The 18,595-nt window shown below is 45.8% G+C and overlaps 1 long non-coding RNA gene across 1 annotated transcript; it reads right to left on the bottom strand.

The window, feature by feature from the left end:
- Positions 1-2,494: 2,494 nt before the first annotated feature.
- On the bottom strand, positions 2,495-3,478 carry LOC142295707 (uncharacterized). The gene is made up of 3 exons (XR_012751527.1): positions 3,394-3,478; positions 2,639-2,713; positions 2,495-2,554 (listed from the first exon to the last, which is right to left on the bottom strand). It is a non-coding gene; the product is annotated as an uncharacterized LOC142295707 (long non-coding RNA).
- Between the last annotated feature and the right edge of the window lie 15,117 nt (positions 3,479-18,595).

The following is an 18,595-nucleotide window of genomic DNA, read 5'->3' as shown; positions in this document are numbered from 1 at the left end:
TACCACAGGGAGGGCACATAAATGTCGTCTGTACCACATCCTGACCTTTTGGACCTCTCAATCTTGTTTAGTTCCTTCTTAAATACAGTGCGGAGGCCCTGAATTTTTTTGCGCACCATCGTCTCATCCACCTTCTCAGATGGGTCATGCTGCTGAAATAGGGCAATTAATTTTGCGTATGCCTCCCTTTTCTTGTTCCGGTTGCAATAGTCCGGCGATTTAACTAGCCAAAGGCAGGGAAAGGAGCGATACAGCTCAATCAGTTCTCGTATGAATTCTTGGCTATTGTAAGACATCTGTAATTTATATAAAAAAAAAAATAAAAAAATACATGTCAATAAAAGTACACAACTAATGATGCAAGTATGTTCACAAATACAGGCCACGAGTACAGGTGATTCCACATGTATTTGAAGCAAGCCCAAAATGGAGATTTGCACACGACAATAAAACACCCTACCCCACCCTGTAAATTTGCTGTCCATGCAAATAAACAATGTACACTGCTTCAAAGTGTATGAAATCCTGGCCACAATGTTACATATAAAGAATGGAAACAAATTAGAATTGAGCTATGATTACAAGTAAATGATAGCTACAAATATATCAAATCTAATATTATAAAAATGAAAAACAGATTCTAGATATTAAAGGAAAGCTACAAAGATAATTAGAGAACTCAATAAATACCTACCTTCCAAAATTGTTGGTGTGTAGAGCCACAAATTACGGGACACAATAGCGACTTGAAAGAGAACGCTGCTGAACTAAAGGCACCTAGAAAACAGAATGGAAGCCCTACTGCGTTGCCTTTATTTATTGACATGCTATAGCCCAATCACAGAAAGACTTGTTGAGCAGTTGCTATCCAATCAGAGAAGGACAACGCACTAGTGGCCAACAATTAAATCACCTAAATAAACAAACCGTCACACAACAACAGTTTGGAGACTGCTATATTTATAAATGTAAAGATATTGATCGCTACAGTTATGAGACGCTTTATTTATTGCGGAAGCAAATCATTTAGAGAACGCAGCAGCGTCTCCTGCGGGCACCAGTATTTAACATTGTAGGGGTTTTGAGGAGAGACAAAGGGGTTTCAGCGACGCAGTATCGTCGCCAACGCGATCGCAAGTCTATTATAGCGACGCTAAAATACAATTGGCTGATAGGTCTCTGGCGGGCGGGTTCAATATTTTTACTGTGGCCTAGGCCAAAAATATGGCGTCCAAACATGCTGAGGTGCGGTTTCTTATTGCCCAAGTTGACAGCTTTGCAATTACAGGTTTGCTTTCAAAGAAGGCAACAAGGTCGCACTTCCGTCCTTTTTTCATGAGCACATACTGCTTTTTGGATCGTACTAGAGACCTCCAGGCTTGTGTGCAGATTTATTAACGCTCTCTTCAATCCTGATCTGTGGTCACGACTGCGTCTTTGCTTTTCTGATCTTACTACAGATCTCCATGCTTTCATCTTCCATCTGTATACATGGACCCACCCATCCCCGTGCTCATACGTACTGGAGAGTGTGTTGTTGGTGAGACCACCCGTGTGTTGCAGTGACTGATGGTGAGACGGTTAGGGAGGTGTAGTTCCTGTTGTATGGCATAAATTGCAGTGGAAGGTGACGTGCAGAGTTGGACCTGCGCTAAATGGTGTCCTCACAGTTCTCAAGAATTACACACACAGTCCCGTCTAGCAAACAGGGGTCCCTTCCTCTTGCACTCAGTGTTTGTGTCTTCACTGGGACAAATACGCTTGGAACATGCAAGTCCACTCCCGTTACGTATGTAGTGAGCTGCGGCATGCCCAATCAGAGCCTCCGAATCTCTGTGGGTTTTGACGGCAACCACTTTAAAGTGTACCGCAACCCAATCGCCGTCGCCTATGAGCCTGCTTGACGGAGCCTACCATATCTTATTTGCAAAAAACACCAGAAAATATTGTACTTTTGTGTTGTTTTTTGGTGTGTTTGTACTGCTGCAGTTTTGCACGCGCACACACAAACATACTTTAACCGGTACATACATACATACATACATACATACATACATACACACAACCACATACATCCATACTCTACATCCACCAATGCTACCGATTCATGTCCAACTCATGGTGGGAATCTTGTCTTCTTCGAGTAGGACATGGATTGGCAGCATCAGTGTTTCGCTCCTGGTGAGTATGGATCTACATGCAAAACTTCAAACAGATCAATTCCTCCAAGCATAATGCAGTGCTGCTGCAACTCTTCATGGAGAACGCATAAATGAGGAATGAATAAACTTTTATTTTAACTGTTCTCGTGGCTACGGCCACAAACACAAAGACAATCACGCATTTTTTAAAAAAAAAAACAAAAACATTATTTTGAACAAAGGAAAAAAAAATTAACGGCTGCTGCCCTGTTGTTGGGACGCCACATATTTGGCGATCAGCACTCCGTGCTGCTTCACCGCTAAGGCCAGTGTGCGCTGTGCTGCTGCCAGGGTGCGCTGCGTTGCCATAATCCTCCGGTGAGAGGCCTGAAGGTCTTCCAATGTTGGTATTTCTGTGGAAGGAATGGTACCACTTATAAAGGCTAATTATATGTAGACATATAAATTAGAGGTACATGTTTGTTGTTAAAACTTACGGTTCGGTTGTTCCTCCTCGTCCGGTAAGGATGGGCTGATGTTCCACCCGAAACTTCTAGCATCAGCATCAATGTCTAGGGAGAGACAAAACACTTCATAGTACATGATAGGTGGAGAGGCTGCTTTATACATGGAGGCCTGAAGAGGCTGCTTTATACATGTAGGACTGGAGAGGCTGGCTGCAATATTATACATGGAGGACTATGGAGGTGTATTCTAATATATGATTGGTTATGTGGGACCCTTTATACTATATGGAAGGCTATGTGGGGGCCATTATTGTATTTTGAGAACTAAATACAAGGGGGTACAAAGATACAACCAGGGGATGGGAATGTTTTGTGGTGAGGGAGAAAGGTTCGTTCTCTCAGCACCCAGCTTTCCCATGCTCTGCTATACATCTTCTCTCAGCACCCAGCTTTCCCATGCTCTGCTATACATCTTCTCTCAGCACCCAGCTTTCCCATGCTCTGCTATACATCTTCTCTCAGCACCCAGCTTCCCCATGCTCTGCTATACATCTTCTCTCAGCACCCAGCTTCCCCATGCTCTGATATGGGAAAGCTGTGTGATGATGGAAAGATATATAGCAGAGCATGGGGAAGCAGTGTGCCGAGGACAAGATGGATATCTCAACATAGGAAATTTGGTTGCTGATAGAGGGATTTCAGTTCATGGGAAATCTGGGTGCTGTGGGTAAGATAGCTCTATCCAGTCAAAGTTATATGCCCCTAGTTTTATCTTCAAAAATTACCAGGCAAGCCTGCTCCCATGACATTGAGTGAGGAGGGAGAGACTGCAGGTGGCTCCTGCTGGTGCTCCGCCTCTGGTGGTGGCTCCAGCTGTGGCTCCGGGCCTGGTGGAGGCTCCAGCTGTGGCTCCGGGTCTGGTGGAGGCTCCAGCTGTGGCTCCGGGTCTGGTAGAGGCTCCAGCTGTGGCTCCACGTCTGGAGGTGGGTCCTGCTGGGGCTGCTGGTCTGTAGGTGGCTCCTGCTGTGGCTGCGGGTCTGGAAAAAATTATACCTTATAATATTTTCACGTGGGGGTAACTCACAAGAAGTACTCTTGTGGTACAACTCATGTGCTGTGTGTCATGTGGGCGGAATTACTCATGTGGTACTACTCATGTAAAATACCCGCCATATACTGTGCAACCAATGTTAACACCAGTGCTGAGCGGACCCGGACTGTAAACGTCTGTATCCGCAAGTTTTTTGCGCTATCCCTGGGGCCAGACCCTATTGACTTATATGGGCAACGTATTCCGGAGCGGATCGGACTCTTTTAGTAAATCTGTCAGTAATATCCCCAGGGCCGGACCCCATTGACTTATGGGCACCGGATTACGGAGCGGATTTGACTTTTTTTTTTTAAATCGGTCAGTGATTCGCCGACCCCGTATTATTGGCTGTTCGATCAACTATAGTTAACACCACTCACCGGGTTGGGGCTGGCTCTGAGAACGGATGCTGGCAATGCGGTTGCTTGATCTGTACCGCAGATCTGCCAGCTTCTTCCTTATTTGCGTTGTTGAACGCTGCACCCCGAATTTTTTAAAAAGGCCCCGACTAATCCTGCTCAGAACTGCCTTCTTGTGGAGGACAGGATGGTCATGGTGTCCAGCACAGTGATAATCTCTCCTGTCCATGGTTCTAATGAGATAGGTCACTTCTGCCTCTCCCCATGCTGTAGATCGGCTTCTGGACGCCATATTTTTGCAGGTCACACCAACAACACTAAACCCAAACAACAACACTGGGAAAACCCGCCCTAAATCAGCGTCGTCCAATAGAATTATAACGTCGACGCAAGGGACTTGCGTGACGCAGTTGCGTTCTCTACGGGATCCCTGAAAATCAGTGACTCTGTGCAGTTGAATATTAAGTGACCGCCCAGTCACAACGCACCTACAACCACCAATAGGACTGGGGGGGGCGCGGAAACGGTGCACGATTCAAGATTAGAATCGTGCTATGTGACATGGTCCCTGCGACCGCTGAGATCGCTGTGAAGGTCGCCGTATCCTTGCTGCGTCGCTGTTGAGATCTGCTTGTTTGACAGCTCAACAGCGACCATGTAGCGATGGAGCAGCGATCCTGACCGGGTCAGATCGCTGGTGGGATCGCTGCTGCGTCGCTATGTGTGAAGGGACCCTAAGAATGTTGTATCCAGTGTTTATGGAAACAAATCTTGTAGAATAGTCTTGTCCCAACTAACATTATTATTACATGGAAATAATAGAATTGTGTTTGTTCTATAGTAAATCTGCTCCTACAACTAAGGGTAAATCCCCAAACACATGAGATGAAACCGGGGTAATGATCAATATTTTGTAGATGGCTGCAATCACATCTACACTACAAAATTAGATATTTTTCATGCTATGAGATGGGTTAATGTATGGCAGCCAGACCATGTAATCTCTCCATTTTCCATGGATTTGGTGGTGGACCCAGTGGTGCGGCCATTTCCCCAAAATGTCCCAGGAGTCATTTTCCTGCATGTTGACCCCAGACTGCATGATGTCCGTCCTGCCGTGTTGTAGCATTGTGTGTCTGCTACATATACTATAGGGAAGAATTGTAAATAATAGAAATAAGCACAAGTTTGGTGTCTCTATAATCCGCACTACAGATCATTTACCGCACAATGAGCAGGAGAAAAATGCAACACAAAAAATAAATGCGGGAATTGCTTTTTTAATTATTCCTCTTCACATTTTTCTCGTTTCTCGGTACATTATATGTTGTCGTTAAATACCTACAACTTATTTTGCAAGTAGATTGACTGTTTGTGATACGTGTGATATTTCAGCACTTTCCATGACTTTTCCTGTCCATATATCCTGTCATCAATCTACATAAATATTGTAGGTAGAATAGATAGCGATTAGATAGCGATTAGATAGCGATTAGATAGTGATAGATGAAAATTTACTTTATTAACCAATCAGATGTATCAGACCTGCACATGGCTTTTTCCAGAGAAAAGGTTCTATTTCCTCTTTCTTTCTTTCTTTCTATTTCATTTTTTTTCTATTCATCTTTGTTTTGGTCCAGTATTCTATAGAGTAAAAATTAATCACCACTGATATGTATCAGATTTTTTGCTGTGTCTTTCTGATCTGTCTCATGTCTATCCGATCTATTTCCTTTCTTTCCTTTCTATTAATCTGTGATCTGTCTGCTTTATTTATATATCTATGTTTCTATCCATCCATTCAGTATATATCAGTATCTCATAACTATTTCAGTTTATATATCTCACATATTTATTCCAAATTACAGCGGCAGAAATAAGTATTTGATACTTTGTCAGTGGCAAACTTACAAAATCAGCAAAGACATGAACACTTGTAAGGCCACATCTAGAATATGAATATAGAATGAAGTTAGTCAGTTCAAAAGTGGCAACTAGACGACTACAAGGAATGGAGGCCGCCCGTGTGAAGCCCCACAGGTGCAGTGTCGGTGCATTACCTTCAGGGACTCCACTCGGCTGGATCTGGTCACAGGTAGATCTTCTTCTTGTCATGACGCCACTCTCAGAATTGCGGTCAGTGGGGACCGCCACTGCAGGTTGAGGGATGCCTGGGGCTGATGGTGAGTGCAGTTAGTTGGAATAGCCTCCTGAGAGTGAGGCAAGCCCCAGGGCCCTGTGTAGGGGTGTAGAACCACAAGGCGCAGAATAACTCCACACAAGCAGGATGTCTTTCAGGGGTTTTACTCACAGTTGATGGCAGGGTGAGTAACCCGGGCGTAGCTGGGATGAACCAGGCTGGAACCAGGTATCCTTCAGGCTGACTTCTGATGGTGACTACCAACTCGCCTTCCTTAGCCCTTGGTGGTTTGGGGTAACCCCGACTTTTAGTCCCTATGGGGGTCACCCAGGGAAGTTGCTGAAGCCTCACTCCCCTTCGTTTGCCGTTTGCTTGTGGCCTGGACCAGCTCACTCCAGCTGCTTGCCTCCTGTGAGCTATGGGCCCTAACTGTGGCTACGTGGCTGCGGCTTTTGTGGTGTTGTGGTGTGGGCTTTGAGGGCCCCACACCGGCAGGTTTAGCAAGGAAAGGTGGATCTATCCCCGCTCCGGGATCTGCCGCCCGTTTGGGCCTGGTTCTCCCTAGCAGTCTCCTTACTTCCCACTCTGTGCTCTCTCTCTAGCTGGAGATGGGTTTCGGGTAGCACTCCTAGGTGACCGTTCTCCCCCGTCGGTAGCCACTGCGCGGACGCTGTCAGACTACAGCAGCCCAGGGGAAGGGGTCAGCTCTCCTCGGAGCTCCCTGGACTCTGCTCTGAACCGGCTCACATCTGGGACCTTCACTGCTGCTCCTGTCAGAGCCTCCCTTTCCTGCTCCTCACTCCTCCACACTCTGCTGCAGACTCTTTACTCCTCCCTCTCTTTTCCCTTTTGTGCCTGCCTATGCCACCTAGCAACCAGATTCTCTTACCACACCCCTTGAGAGGAGATGGAGGCTTTTGGCCCCCTCCACTATTCCAGTGGAGGCGAAGGCTTTTCCCCCTCCTGGGATCCCCAGGGGTCCTCTCAAAGGTACATGTGTGAGACCTGATCACTATGCGCCTGTGTAGTCACACCTCGGTCAGCCTTCTGGATTACCTGTATTGTACTGTCCCCAGCATGGGTGCAGTACTCAGTGGTGCCTGACCAGGTCAGGGGCGCCACATTCCCCCTTAGTTATCACCAGCACGTCCTCGGGCTGCAAGACAACATTTTAAAATGCATAAAACATTAAAACATATAAAACATTTTTAAAAGCACCAGGTACCATACATCACCACCCTCCACCCACAAGTCCGTTAACCCACCCAAAACCCTCTCACGTTGGCCGCGCCTTCAGCCACTTCTGGCAGGATGTAGAGGCGGCTTTCATGGGCTGGTGGTTTCAGGGTATACCTGGCCTGGTGGATCCGCGCCTTCAGCCTCTTCTGGCAGGATGTAGAGGCGGCCTCCACAGTTGGTGCTGACCAGGTACCCTCTTTGTGGTGGAGAGCCAGGCCCCATAAACAGGCATGCTCTCTGGTTGCAGGTAAGCCAAGGCCCTATATACGGACGGGCCCCCTGGTTGCAGACGAGCCAAGCCCCTAAACAGGCTGACTCTGGTGGTGGTGGTGCCCTCTGGTGTAACTATTTACACTGCGAGAGTTTGTGGCTATAGCCAGTTCATAGCCTTAAGGTTCATTTCTCACATCAGTTTATGTGGGCACATCTCTTAAACAGTAACGTTGCAAAACTTCAAAACTGGTAACTTGCTTTACTTTACATGAACTTTATGCAGACTCCTCCTCACCAGGGCTTGGGCCTGTAGGGCTGCGGCACCTGTTGCTTCCTTGACCTCTTTCTTCGTCTGTGGTAGTCTCATCAGTAGGTCCTTTGTCTTTTCTTTCTTTATCGCTGTCTTTCCTGTCTTCTTCTTTAGGACATGGTGCTACATCTAGTGCATACCACCCTCTTTCTCCTTGATGCATGGTAAATTGTACGGAGTCTCCCATCTTTAAGTTTCTGCCAGGGTGTCCTCTGGGCAAGTGGGCTCTGACGTCTCGTCTATTGACAAAAATGCCTTCTTTGATACCAGGTGCAACGATGAACCCGTATCCTGACTTCAGGCTAAAGTCTTCCACAATTCCTCTACAAAGGGGTCCTCTGACCTGTGCTTTGGCTCTTCTCAGGAACCGTTTTTCTTCTAGGTCTCTGGCCGTTATGTCATCTCTTTGCTCTGGGGATGGCGGAGCAGGTGACAACTGGTTTCGGCTACGGCGCCGTGTCTTGCGGGCTTGATTCTGCTGGGTGGCTGCTTCACTGCTGGCAGGCTCCCAGGTGAGGTTGCTGGATAAATCTTCCTCTTCATCCCAGCGAGAATATGGCAACATCTCCGGCTCTGGGCATGGATCCACTGCTGGTGGCTCCTGAGTCAGCTCCTCAGCTTCCTGGCCTCCCCTCCCCCTTAGTTCTTCTGAGCACTCCTTTGGTGGCAGTGCTGGGGATGGACTTTCTTCAGCAGGCCCAGGCAGGGATCTTTTTGGCATGATTGCTGCAGGAGTCGTCTTGGGGGTATGCGGAGGGAGTATGTACTGGTCCACCAACCATTGTGGAAACTTGGCCTCCATGTCAGCCTTCAGCTGCCAGTATGCGGGGTCCTCCCCCAGCGTGGGCTTTCCAGCAGGGACCTCTTTGGACTGGGGAGCGGTGTCTGCTCTGGCCTTGCAGGCCGGGGTAAATGGTGATGCAATCTTGTCTCGGCGGGCCGCGCCTGGCATGGCGGCGGCCTGGATGGGCGTTTCTGGCGCAGCTTGGATCGACGTCGCAGCTGCGATGGGGTCTTTGCAGGCTGGGCTGGGCGTCGCTGCCTCGATCGGAGCTTGGCGGGCCGCACCTGGCGGGGCTGCGGCCTGGTTCAGCACCTCACTTGCGGCGCGGACGGGCGTTGCTGCTGCGGTGGGGTCTCGGCGGGCCGGGCCTAGCATGGCGGCGGCCTGGGTCAGCGTCACACCTGCGGCGTGGATGAGGGTCGCGGTGGCAGCCGGTTCTTTGCGGGCCGGGCAGGGCATCGCTGCAGGGACCGGGTCTTGGTGGGCCGAGCAGGGCATCGCTGCGGCGGCCTGGGCTTGGCGGGCCGCACCTGGCGTGGCTGCGGCCTGTCTCAGCGTCGCCGCGCCGGGCGCCTCTTCAGGGACCGCGGGCGTGGCAGCAGGGGTCGGGGCATCCGGGCCGGCAGGGGTAATACTGGACTCACCCATCGGTGGCAGCATCGGGGTCTGAGTCGTCACCGTCCGGTCTGGCACTCGTCGTGCGGTTCCCCTCTCATAGGCCTGAACCGCGGCAGCCATCTCCAGAAGTTCCATGCGTTCTTCTCTGATCTGCTCCACGACCCGGGTCTCCAGTCGGTCGCAGAACTGGGCCAGCTCCCGATACCACCAGGCAGCGGAGCCCGGTTCTGGGTTTCTGCGGTCAGACGCCATTTCTTCTGCGCCCTCTCCTGCACGATTTCCCAGCAGTGGACTCGCCGTTGCCTCTAGTAGCAAGCTGTTCAGTTTCCGCTCTGCCTCTTTCAGCAGCTCCTCTCCCAGCAGCAGGCTTCTGGCTCCCTTTCTGTCCCGACGTCTCTGGACGCTTCCGCTCTCTTCACAAGCGAGGTCAGAACTCTGCAGGGGATCTCTGGGTAGCCACACCTCTTCGTGGGCGGTAACTTCTCCCAGCGCGGGCTGCTGTTGTTTTTCAGCGCGCTTTTCATGGTGGCAATATGGCGGCGCTTCCAATTTTCCAAGCGGACCGCCCAGGCACATGGTCACCTGTCTGAACAGGTCTAGTCCTTATCCTGTTCGTGACGCCAGATGTGAAGCCCCACAGGTGCAGTGTCGGTGCATTACCTTCAGGGACTCCACTCGGCTGGATCTGGTCACAGGTAGGAGATCTTCTTCTTGTCGTGACGCCACTCTCAGAATTGCGGTCAGTGGGGACCGCCACTGCAGGTTGAGGGACGCCTGGGGCTGATGGTGAGTGCAGTTAGTTGGAATAGCCTCCTGAGAGTGAGGCAAGCCCCAGGGCCCTGTGTAGGGGTGTAGAACCACAAGGCGCAGAATAACTCCACACAAGCAGGATGTCTTTCAGGGGTTTTACTCACAGTTGATGGCAGGGTGAGTAACCCGGGCGTAGCTGGGATGAACCAGGCTGGAACCAGGTATCCTTCAGGCTGACTTCTGATGGTGACTACCAACTCGCCTTCCTTAGCCCTTGGTGGTTTGGGGTAACCCCGACTTTTAGTCCCTATGGGGGTCACCCAGGGAAGTTGCTGAAGCCTCACTCCCCTTCGTTTGCCGTTTGCTTGTGGCCTGGACCAGCTCACTCCAGCTGCTTACCTCCTGTGAGCTATGGGCCCTAACTGGCTACGTGGCTGCGGCTTTTGTGGTGTTGTGGTGTGGGCTTTGAGGGCCCCACACCGGCAGGTTTAGCAAGGAAAGGTGGATCTATCCCCGCTCCGGGATCTGACGCCCGTTTGGGCCTGGTTCTCCCTAGCAGTCTCCTTACTTCCCACTCTGTGCTCTCTCTCTAGCTGGAGATGGGTTTCGGGTAGCACTCCTAGGTGACCGTTCTCCCCCGTCGGTAGCCACTGCGCGGACGCTGTCAGACTACAGCAGCCCAGGGGAAGGGGTCAGCTCTCCTCGGAGCTCCCTGGACTCTGCTCTGAACCGGCTCACATCTGGGACCTTCACTGCTGCTCCTGTCAGAGCCTCCCTTTCCTGCTCCTCACTCCTCCACACTCTGCTGCAGACTCTTTACTCCTCCCTCTCTTTTCCCTTTTGTGCCTGCCTACGCCACCTAGCAACCAGATTCTCTTACCACACCCCTTGAGAGGAGATGGAGGCTTTTGGCCCCCTCCACTATTCCAGTGGAGGCGAAGGCTTTTCCCCCTCCTGGGATCCCCAGGGGTCCTCTCAAAGGTACATGTGTGAGACCTGATCACTATGCGCCTGTGTAGTCACACCTCGGTCAGCCTTCTGGATTACCTGTATTGTACTGTCCCCAGCATGGGTGCAGTACTCAGTGGTGCCTGACCAGGTCAGGGGCGCCACACCCGTATGATGAGAGGTGGAAAAACTTCGATATGTTTAGCTTAGAAAAATACATCTCAGAGGAGATCTCGTTTATATGTATAAATACATGTGTGGAAACAATGTCATGTGCCAGTTCTTTATATTGACCAAAGACAATACTAAGGACCAGGGGGCACTCACTGCGAATGGAAGAAAAGAGATTCCAGCGCTAAATAGGAAAGGGTTCTTTACTCCCTCTTGTGGTCGGCATTCCACCGTCTGACTGCTCTAACTGTAATGTCAGATACTATAGCAGATTTTAAAAAATGTCTGGATGATTTCCTCAGTACACAACATTGTCAGTTATAAATAACTTGATGGCAAAATGTAAAATTGGTGGAGGAAGAGGAAACTAGATGGACCTAGGTCTTTTTTCAACTTATGTAATTATGTAACAGTCTATAATTTTAAGGGTCGGTTAATTTTAACAGTGAGAGAGTATAAAAAAAAATCACATTGTATAAATATATAAATGTATTTGCATTTTGCAGAGAGATATATGGATTTGATCCCTCTGGTAAACAAGTCTTAATACTTGGTGGCAGAACCCTTGTTGGCAGCACAGCAGTCAGACATTTGATGTAGTTGATGATGAATTTGTGCACATGACAGTAGGAATTTTGATCCACTCCTCTTTGCAGATCATTTCAAATTCATTAAGATTTTGAGGCTGTCGTTTTGGGTTATGGTCTGGAGACTGGCTAGGCCACTCCATGACCTTCTTTTTGAGCCACTCCTTTATTGCCTTGGTTGTATGTTTAGGGTTATTGTTGTGCTGGAAGACCCAGCCTTGACTCATCTTTAATGTCCTGGCAGAGGGAAGGAGTTTGTCACTCAAGATTTTATGGTACATGGCTCCATCCATTGTCCCCTTCATGCGGTAAGGTAGTCCTGTGCCCCTAGCAGAGAAACACCCCTAAAACATAATGTTTCCACCTCCATGCTTGACAGTGGGGACGGTGTTCTTTGGGTCATAGGCAGCATTTCTCTTCCTCCAAAGACGGCAAGTTGTGTTAATGCTAAAGAACTCAATTTTTGTCTCATCTGACCACAGAACCTTCTCCCACTCACTTTCAGAATCATCCAGGTGTTCATTGGCAAACTACAGATGGGCCTTCTTCTGATGGGCCGACGGCACATGGGTTTTCTTCAGATGGGCCAGCTGCACATGGGCCTTCTTGAGCAGTGGGACTTTGAGGGCACTGCAGGATTTTAAGCCATTATGGCATAATGTGTTACCAATGGTATTCTTGGTGACTGTGGCTCCAGCTGCCTTGAAATCATTAACAAATTCCCTCCGTGTAGTTTTAGACTGATCTCTCACCTTCCTCATGATTCTAGATACCCCACGAGGTGAGATTTTACATGGTGCCCCAGATCTTTGTCAATTGACACTCAACTTGTATTTCTTCCATTTTGTTTCTATTGCACCAACAGTTGTCTCCGTCTCACCTGGCATCTTACCTATAGTTTTGTTGCCAATTCCAGCCTTGTGCAGGTCTATGATCTTGTCCCTGACATCCGTAGAAAGCTCTTTGGTCTTGCCCATGTTGTAGAGGTTAGAGTCTGAGTCTGTGGACAGGAGTCTTTATACAGGGGACAATGTAAGACCGCTGTCTGTAATGCAGGTAACGAGTTGATTAGGAGCGTGTAAGTGGTCTGTAGGGGCCAGACATTTTAATGGTTGGTAGGGGATCAAATACTTATTTCTCTTTGCAAAATGCAAATAAACTTATATAATTTACAATGTGATTTTCTGGATTTTATTTTGGATATTCTCTCACTGTTAAAATGAACCTACCTTTAAAATTATAGACTGTTCATGTCTTTGTCAGTGGGAAAACTTACAAAATCAAAAAGGGATTCAAATAAATATTTGTCACTGTATATCTAATCTATCATCTGCTATCTTATTTCTCATCAGATCTACTGACTGACCGTTCTCTAATGTGTATGGGGGTCTTCACAGTATTCTGCCTTGTCCCTATTACAGATGAGCTCACAATTAGGAGCAGTGTTTGATCAATGATCTCGGTGCTGACGACTTTCACACAGAACAGAGATCTCCTGCGGAGAATGACAATGATCTACAGTTGTATAACTACAGGTTGATATTGTTAGGGGCTAATGTGATGCTAATGGGCACAAGTGCTGCTCCTATGTGGACACTGTTGATTGTGCGGCTCATTAGTATAATCAGGCATTTCCCATAGCCTCAGGTGTCTTCTCCCTGGAAGCCAAACATTGGAAAGAAAAGTGTAGACCTGCACCATCCAAGCCATAGTGCTGTGCTAGACACCAAATAAAAACATGAAGAACAAAGATTTTTGGTGTCAGATCACCAGCACTGATATAAGAAAACAAACTGAATACTAAACAGTATAAAGCTTTATTAGATACAGTATTTGATTTCACAGAGAACAAAAAATCTCCACAATAAAGATAAATGTGGAAATACAAGCGCTGACCGATATATACAAGGGAAATATGTCAAAAGAGTAATATGAAAACAGTGACAATCGTATTAAAATAAAAGAACACAAAATATATAAAGTATGATAAATTCAAATAAATAATTATAGATACCAGATTAAGAAAAAAAGAATATGTGAGCATTAGATATTCCCAAATTATGAATAAGATGGAAGAGGTTTCAGGCTTCAGATGTTTCGCCAACAACGTGGCTTCTTCAGGAGGGTGTGTCAAATGTTCATACAAACAACCAAATATAGAGAGACAAATAGCATTCAGATATAGGAAATATGATTTACCTGTGATCACAGATGTGAGGTTAGTGAATTGTAAGTGCAGTTTGTTATAACCAGTGAAAATCACTGTTATGACGTGTGTGTCAGCGAGAACTCATGGATGAAAGAAGAGTGGCAGCGATGCCGGAGGTGACGTCACTGGTCAGTGTTTTACACATATACGGTGATCTCAAGATGCTCATCAGCATAAAATGTTTTTTCAAGGGCTACACATAGTTCCACGGATCATAGTACAACAATTTTTAATTTCCATAATTCAGGTAAAATCCATGCACTTAATAGGAGAATGAGGGCTAGCTGGAATAAAAGGGTTTTATCTCCAAATTACAAAAACAACCAAAAAAAGAAGTCCAGTTTGGGATGATGTTGTCCTATGAATACTTTGTAAACAGGTTGCATAAGAAAAAATGGAAAAATATTACTAACTGCAAAAATAAAAGTAAAGTATACACTGTAAAATGAAAATCTAAAACTTAATTCTATAAATAATGAGAGAGTGGACGTGAAAGGATTAAAAATTATTTGATTTGTAAATGAGTGCAGAAGATGTTGTGGAATGAAACAAGTCTTAAAGTCACAGTGAACATTAGTGAAGTGAATAATAAAAAGGTGAAGCGTTTTATAGCAGAATTATAATAATGTTTTGAACTTTTGACTTTCAGGCTCTATATCTCACCATCCACTAGAGCGGGAGTGCACAACATCTCTTGGTCCAAGGGCCGCATTGCAATACTGAATCAATCCCAAAGGCCACAAAAAATTAAAGGGATACTTCTATGAATACATCACCATAACCACAATCAGTACATCACCAGAAGTATTTAAGAAGAAAAAGGAAGAATTTGCTTCCTTTTGCAGCCCCCTAGTCCTTATTACTACCATTTTATTGCACACATGTTTAGGCCTCCATTGACTTAAATGGATTTTGGGGTCCATGGACAAGTTCAGGTCAAGTCTGGGTCACGAACCAACCGAACTTTTGACTAAAGGCTAAACCTGGTAGACCCAAACTTCCACGGTGCCCGCTTTATTACATTAGCCTGAATAGGTAATTTGATTTACATTAGCATTTATTTTTGATGGTTATAAATATTTAAGGGTTTTTTGGTAGCTATATTTTTCTGCATAAGTACCATGGGAATGCTGCCTAATGTATTGATTATTTCCTATATAGCTATTTAATCCATTTTCATAAATTATATTTATTTACTAATTTATTAACGGTAAAATACATAAATAACAGTGAATATAATTGGGTCCGATTTAGTGGATCTCCTGTTTGGAACACTATACTGTTTATTCCATTTTCAATTAATTTTTTGTAATAAAACTGATATATTATGGGAATATCTAGTACTGGTTTTTCCTCACGGAATTAGTGGTATATAGATATTTTTAGATGGCCATTTTTATGACGTAAAAGTAAAGTCTCCACACACATGGATGTTTTTATCAAAACCATTGACAGATTGAGCTGAATTTGATGAGAACTGTTGACATTTGGATGCTCATAAGAAATAAGGTCCCCAAACACTATCAAAAGCTATTGACACAACACTTGCTTGGCCAACATCCCAACCTTTTTGAACATCTTCAAGCTAAATCCTGTTTCTGGCCAGATTCAAGAGTCCCCTATACACATAAGATAGTGATATACCCTATCAACAGATATTGCCCATTGATTATTTGGCCAACTCCAATGTCTCCCGACTACTCAATTATCGCATAATACTTCTTTAACTCAATATTATGTGTCTAGTAAGAGTTGACCGTTCCTTACTCATATGTTAGTGATCAAAACCCACTAAATTTACAGCTTTGAGGCTGGGTGATTGTGATTAGCTTGCGTTCCACCTACCTGGATGTGACCTCATCAGGTAAGGCTGCGGTCACGATCTTAGCGACGCAGCAGCTGATGATGCGATACTTCTGGTTCGGAGGGATTCTGGGAGTACGCGTCACGGGAGAGGATCTGTTGATTGCGCATGCGCCGGGCTATAAATAGAGTATGTTTCTGGATGTGAGGCGCGGCAAGTTTGACTTTGGATCCTTACACAGGTTTGGCGTGCTGTAAGTTGCTTACATCATGGGGCACTATGATCTATGTTTGGCACGTTCCATTCTGGGCTTTCCCTTAGTTTGGATTTGTTTTTCACATTTAGTGGACTATATTGATATGGCTGAATCCCAGTGACAGTCCACTTGTTTATCCCACCTGGACTCACCTGATGATCCACAAATTATGAAACGCGTCGGGAGTGGGAATAAGTGCTTCTTTAGAATAAGGGAGCCAGCACAATTTCTAAACTGTACTTATTAATAATGGAGATTTTTGGCAAAATTCTCAAACTCAAGCAGTTCTGCATTTGATGTGTGAGGCCATATGGCACCCCAAACAAAATATAATATTTAGTGTAGAACTGCCCCATGGGATTTGCTGTGACATGGGCGGGGTAGCTCAAAATATTGCAATGTTTTGACAAAAATCTCTAATTTATCAACATACAGTATAGAAATCGTGCTGGCTCCTTCTCTTTGAAATAAGTGCTTCTTTGCCTAATACAGTTTGCAGGCTACCTGTGGGATTTGATGTACTGGTTGACAGCCCCCTACAGACCCGCTATCCTGTATGCTGCCCGTCATCTGTCTCTGGATCTGGTAAGACCGTTCCTGGTTGTACTGGGATTTAATCTCACGGCGCTGAGGACCAGAGATTGTTGGGTTCTTGCCTGTTGCACACGTGAAATACTTCTCCCCTAGTGGGTTTCTCTAATTGGGGACTGTATATGTGTGCGACTTCTATACCCCAGCTAGCCTAATGGTGAAGGATTATTTGTAATCCTATTAATACTTTACCTCCAGCTAGCCTGATTGGATGGGGACTATAACTGGGCTATTCATATGCGCCCTATGACCTACAGCAGCAACTATTGTTGTTGACTATTGTTCTTGTTTTTATCCTCACGCTAGTGAACGTGGTTCACTTTTTATCTTTTTGTACACATTAAAAGTTATGTTTTAGGTCTAATTCCTATTTCACACTTGTTGGTCCAGCTATTTATCACTGTTTCTGACAGTCCATTAAATAGAAAAGTCCAACTTATTTGTCTCATCCAATGAAAGCATAATAAAAAAAAATCCCTTAATATGGTGTCAAAGAGAAACAAAACAGAAAGAAACCTATGAGCAGATGTGTGGCAAAAATTGTTGAGAGGTAAAGACCACCAGAAAATCAAATCTGAATTAAAATTTATATATTTTATTGTATGAATTCATCTAAGAAAATTAAAAAAAAAAGTAATAGTAATCGGGAAACAAATTCAATTGGTATAGACAGGGTTACTCAAAAAGAGGACCGGAAAGAGACAAAAAAAAGAATCCAAATAAAGTAAATCTTCATTCCTGGTTGTCGCTGGAATGGGGCTGATCTTTCTCAGTCTAATACTCCTGTAAGTAGAGAAATGTACACGTCTGAGAATCAGCTCCTCACATATATACAGTATACTGCAGGGATATAACAATAAGGTATATAGTGGGTATGTATGTTACTGGGTAGTGATAACACTATGGAGGTCTGTATGTGTCCTACTTACATAGTAATATGGGAATGGTGGGTCGGCTCTTCCAGACTCCACGTCGCTCCAGTCTATAGAGTAGAAGAACGGGTGGGATGTGATGGACGATTTTATGGCATATCTGGCAACTGGAGTTTTGCAGAGGAGCTAGAAAATGAGACCATTAGTCATTATATTATATTATATATTATTACTGATGAATTATTACTCAATGTCTATGGACTATCAATATTTTATCTTCTATCCATTGTAATCCTTCTCCATCTGCTCCAACTCACCCCTTCTATGAGATCGATGGCTACAAAGCAAATCCCAGGTGGAAAAGAAGGGATGTCCTCATGCAAACATTGGTGGTAGTCATCCATTGACCCTCGGCTGTAGAAAGGCTTGTCCCCTACAGTCATCATAAATAAGATGACCCTGAAGGAAAAGGAGTCTACCAGACTGTTGTATTCTTCACCATCCGTTACCTGTGGGAACATAGGATAGGAGATGAGCTGAATGTATTAGAAAGGTGATATAAACCCAAGTGCTAGGAGGACCAGTCTGATTTAGATATAAGCAGGATACATTGGGATCAGATTATCCGTCAGGTCTACTATCGCCGTCTGTCTCACAGATGTGCCTTACCTCTGGTGCGATGTAACCCTTTGAACCAACAAAGCGATCCAATGTGTCCTCCTCAAACACATTCACAGCTGATAATCCGAAGTCAGAGATTCGGATGTGTCCATTGTCATCAAGGAGGATGTTCTCTGGCTTCAGGTCACTGCAGGGAGAAGGAGCAGACACTGAGGAGAATTCATGAAAAGAACGTTCTACCATAGATATAAAAGGAGACAACAAAGAGTCAGAGCTGACAGATTTATGAAGATGAACTAATTACCGATGTATGACGCCGTGGTCATGCAGGAATTGGATTCCGCACACCATCTCTGCCGCAAAGAGTCTGTGAAGTAGAAAGTAGAAGATGGATCAGTGGAGATAACACAATGATTGTTTTAATG

Source organism: Anomaloglossus baeobatrachus, chromosome 3 (genome assembly GCF_048569485.1).
Source record: "Anomaloglossus baeobatrachus isolate aAnoBae1 chromosome 3, aAnoBae1.hap1, whole genome shotgun sequence".
Classification (NCBI taxonomy): domain Eukaryota; kingdom Metazoa; phylum Chordata; class Amphibia; order Anura; family Aromobatidae; genus Anomaloglossus; species Anomaloglossus baeobatrachus.
Note: the sequence above shows the minus strand (reverse complement) of the source record. Positions and strands in the feature narration are given on the sequence as shown.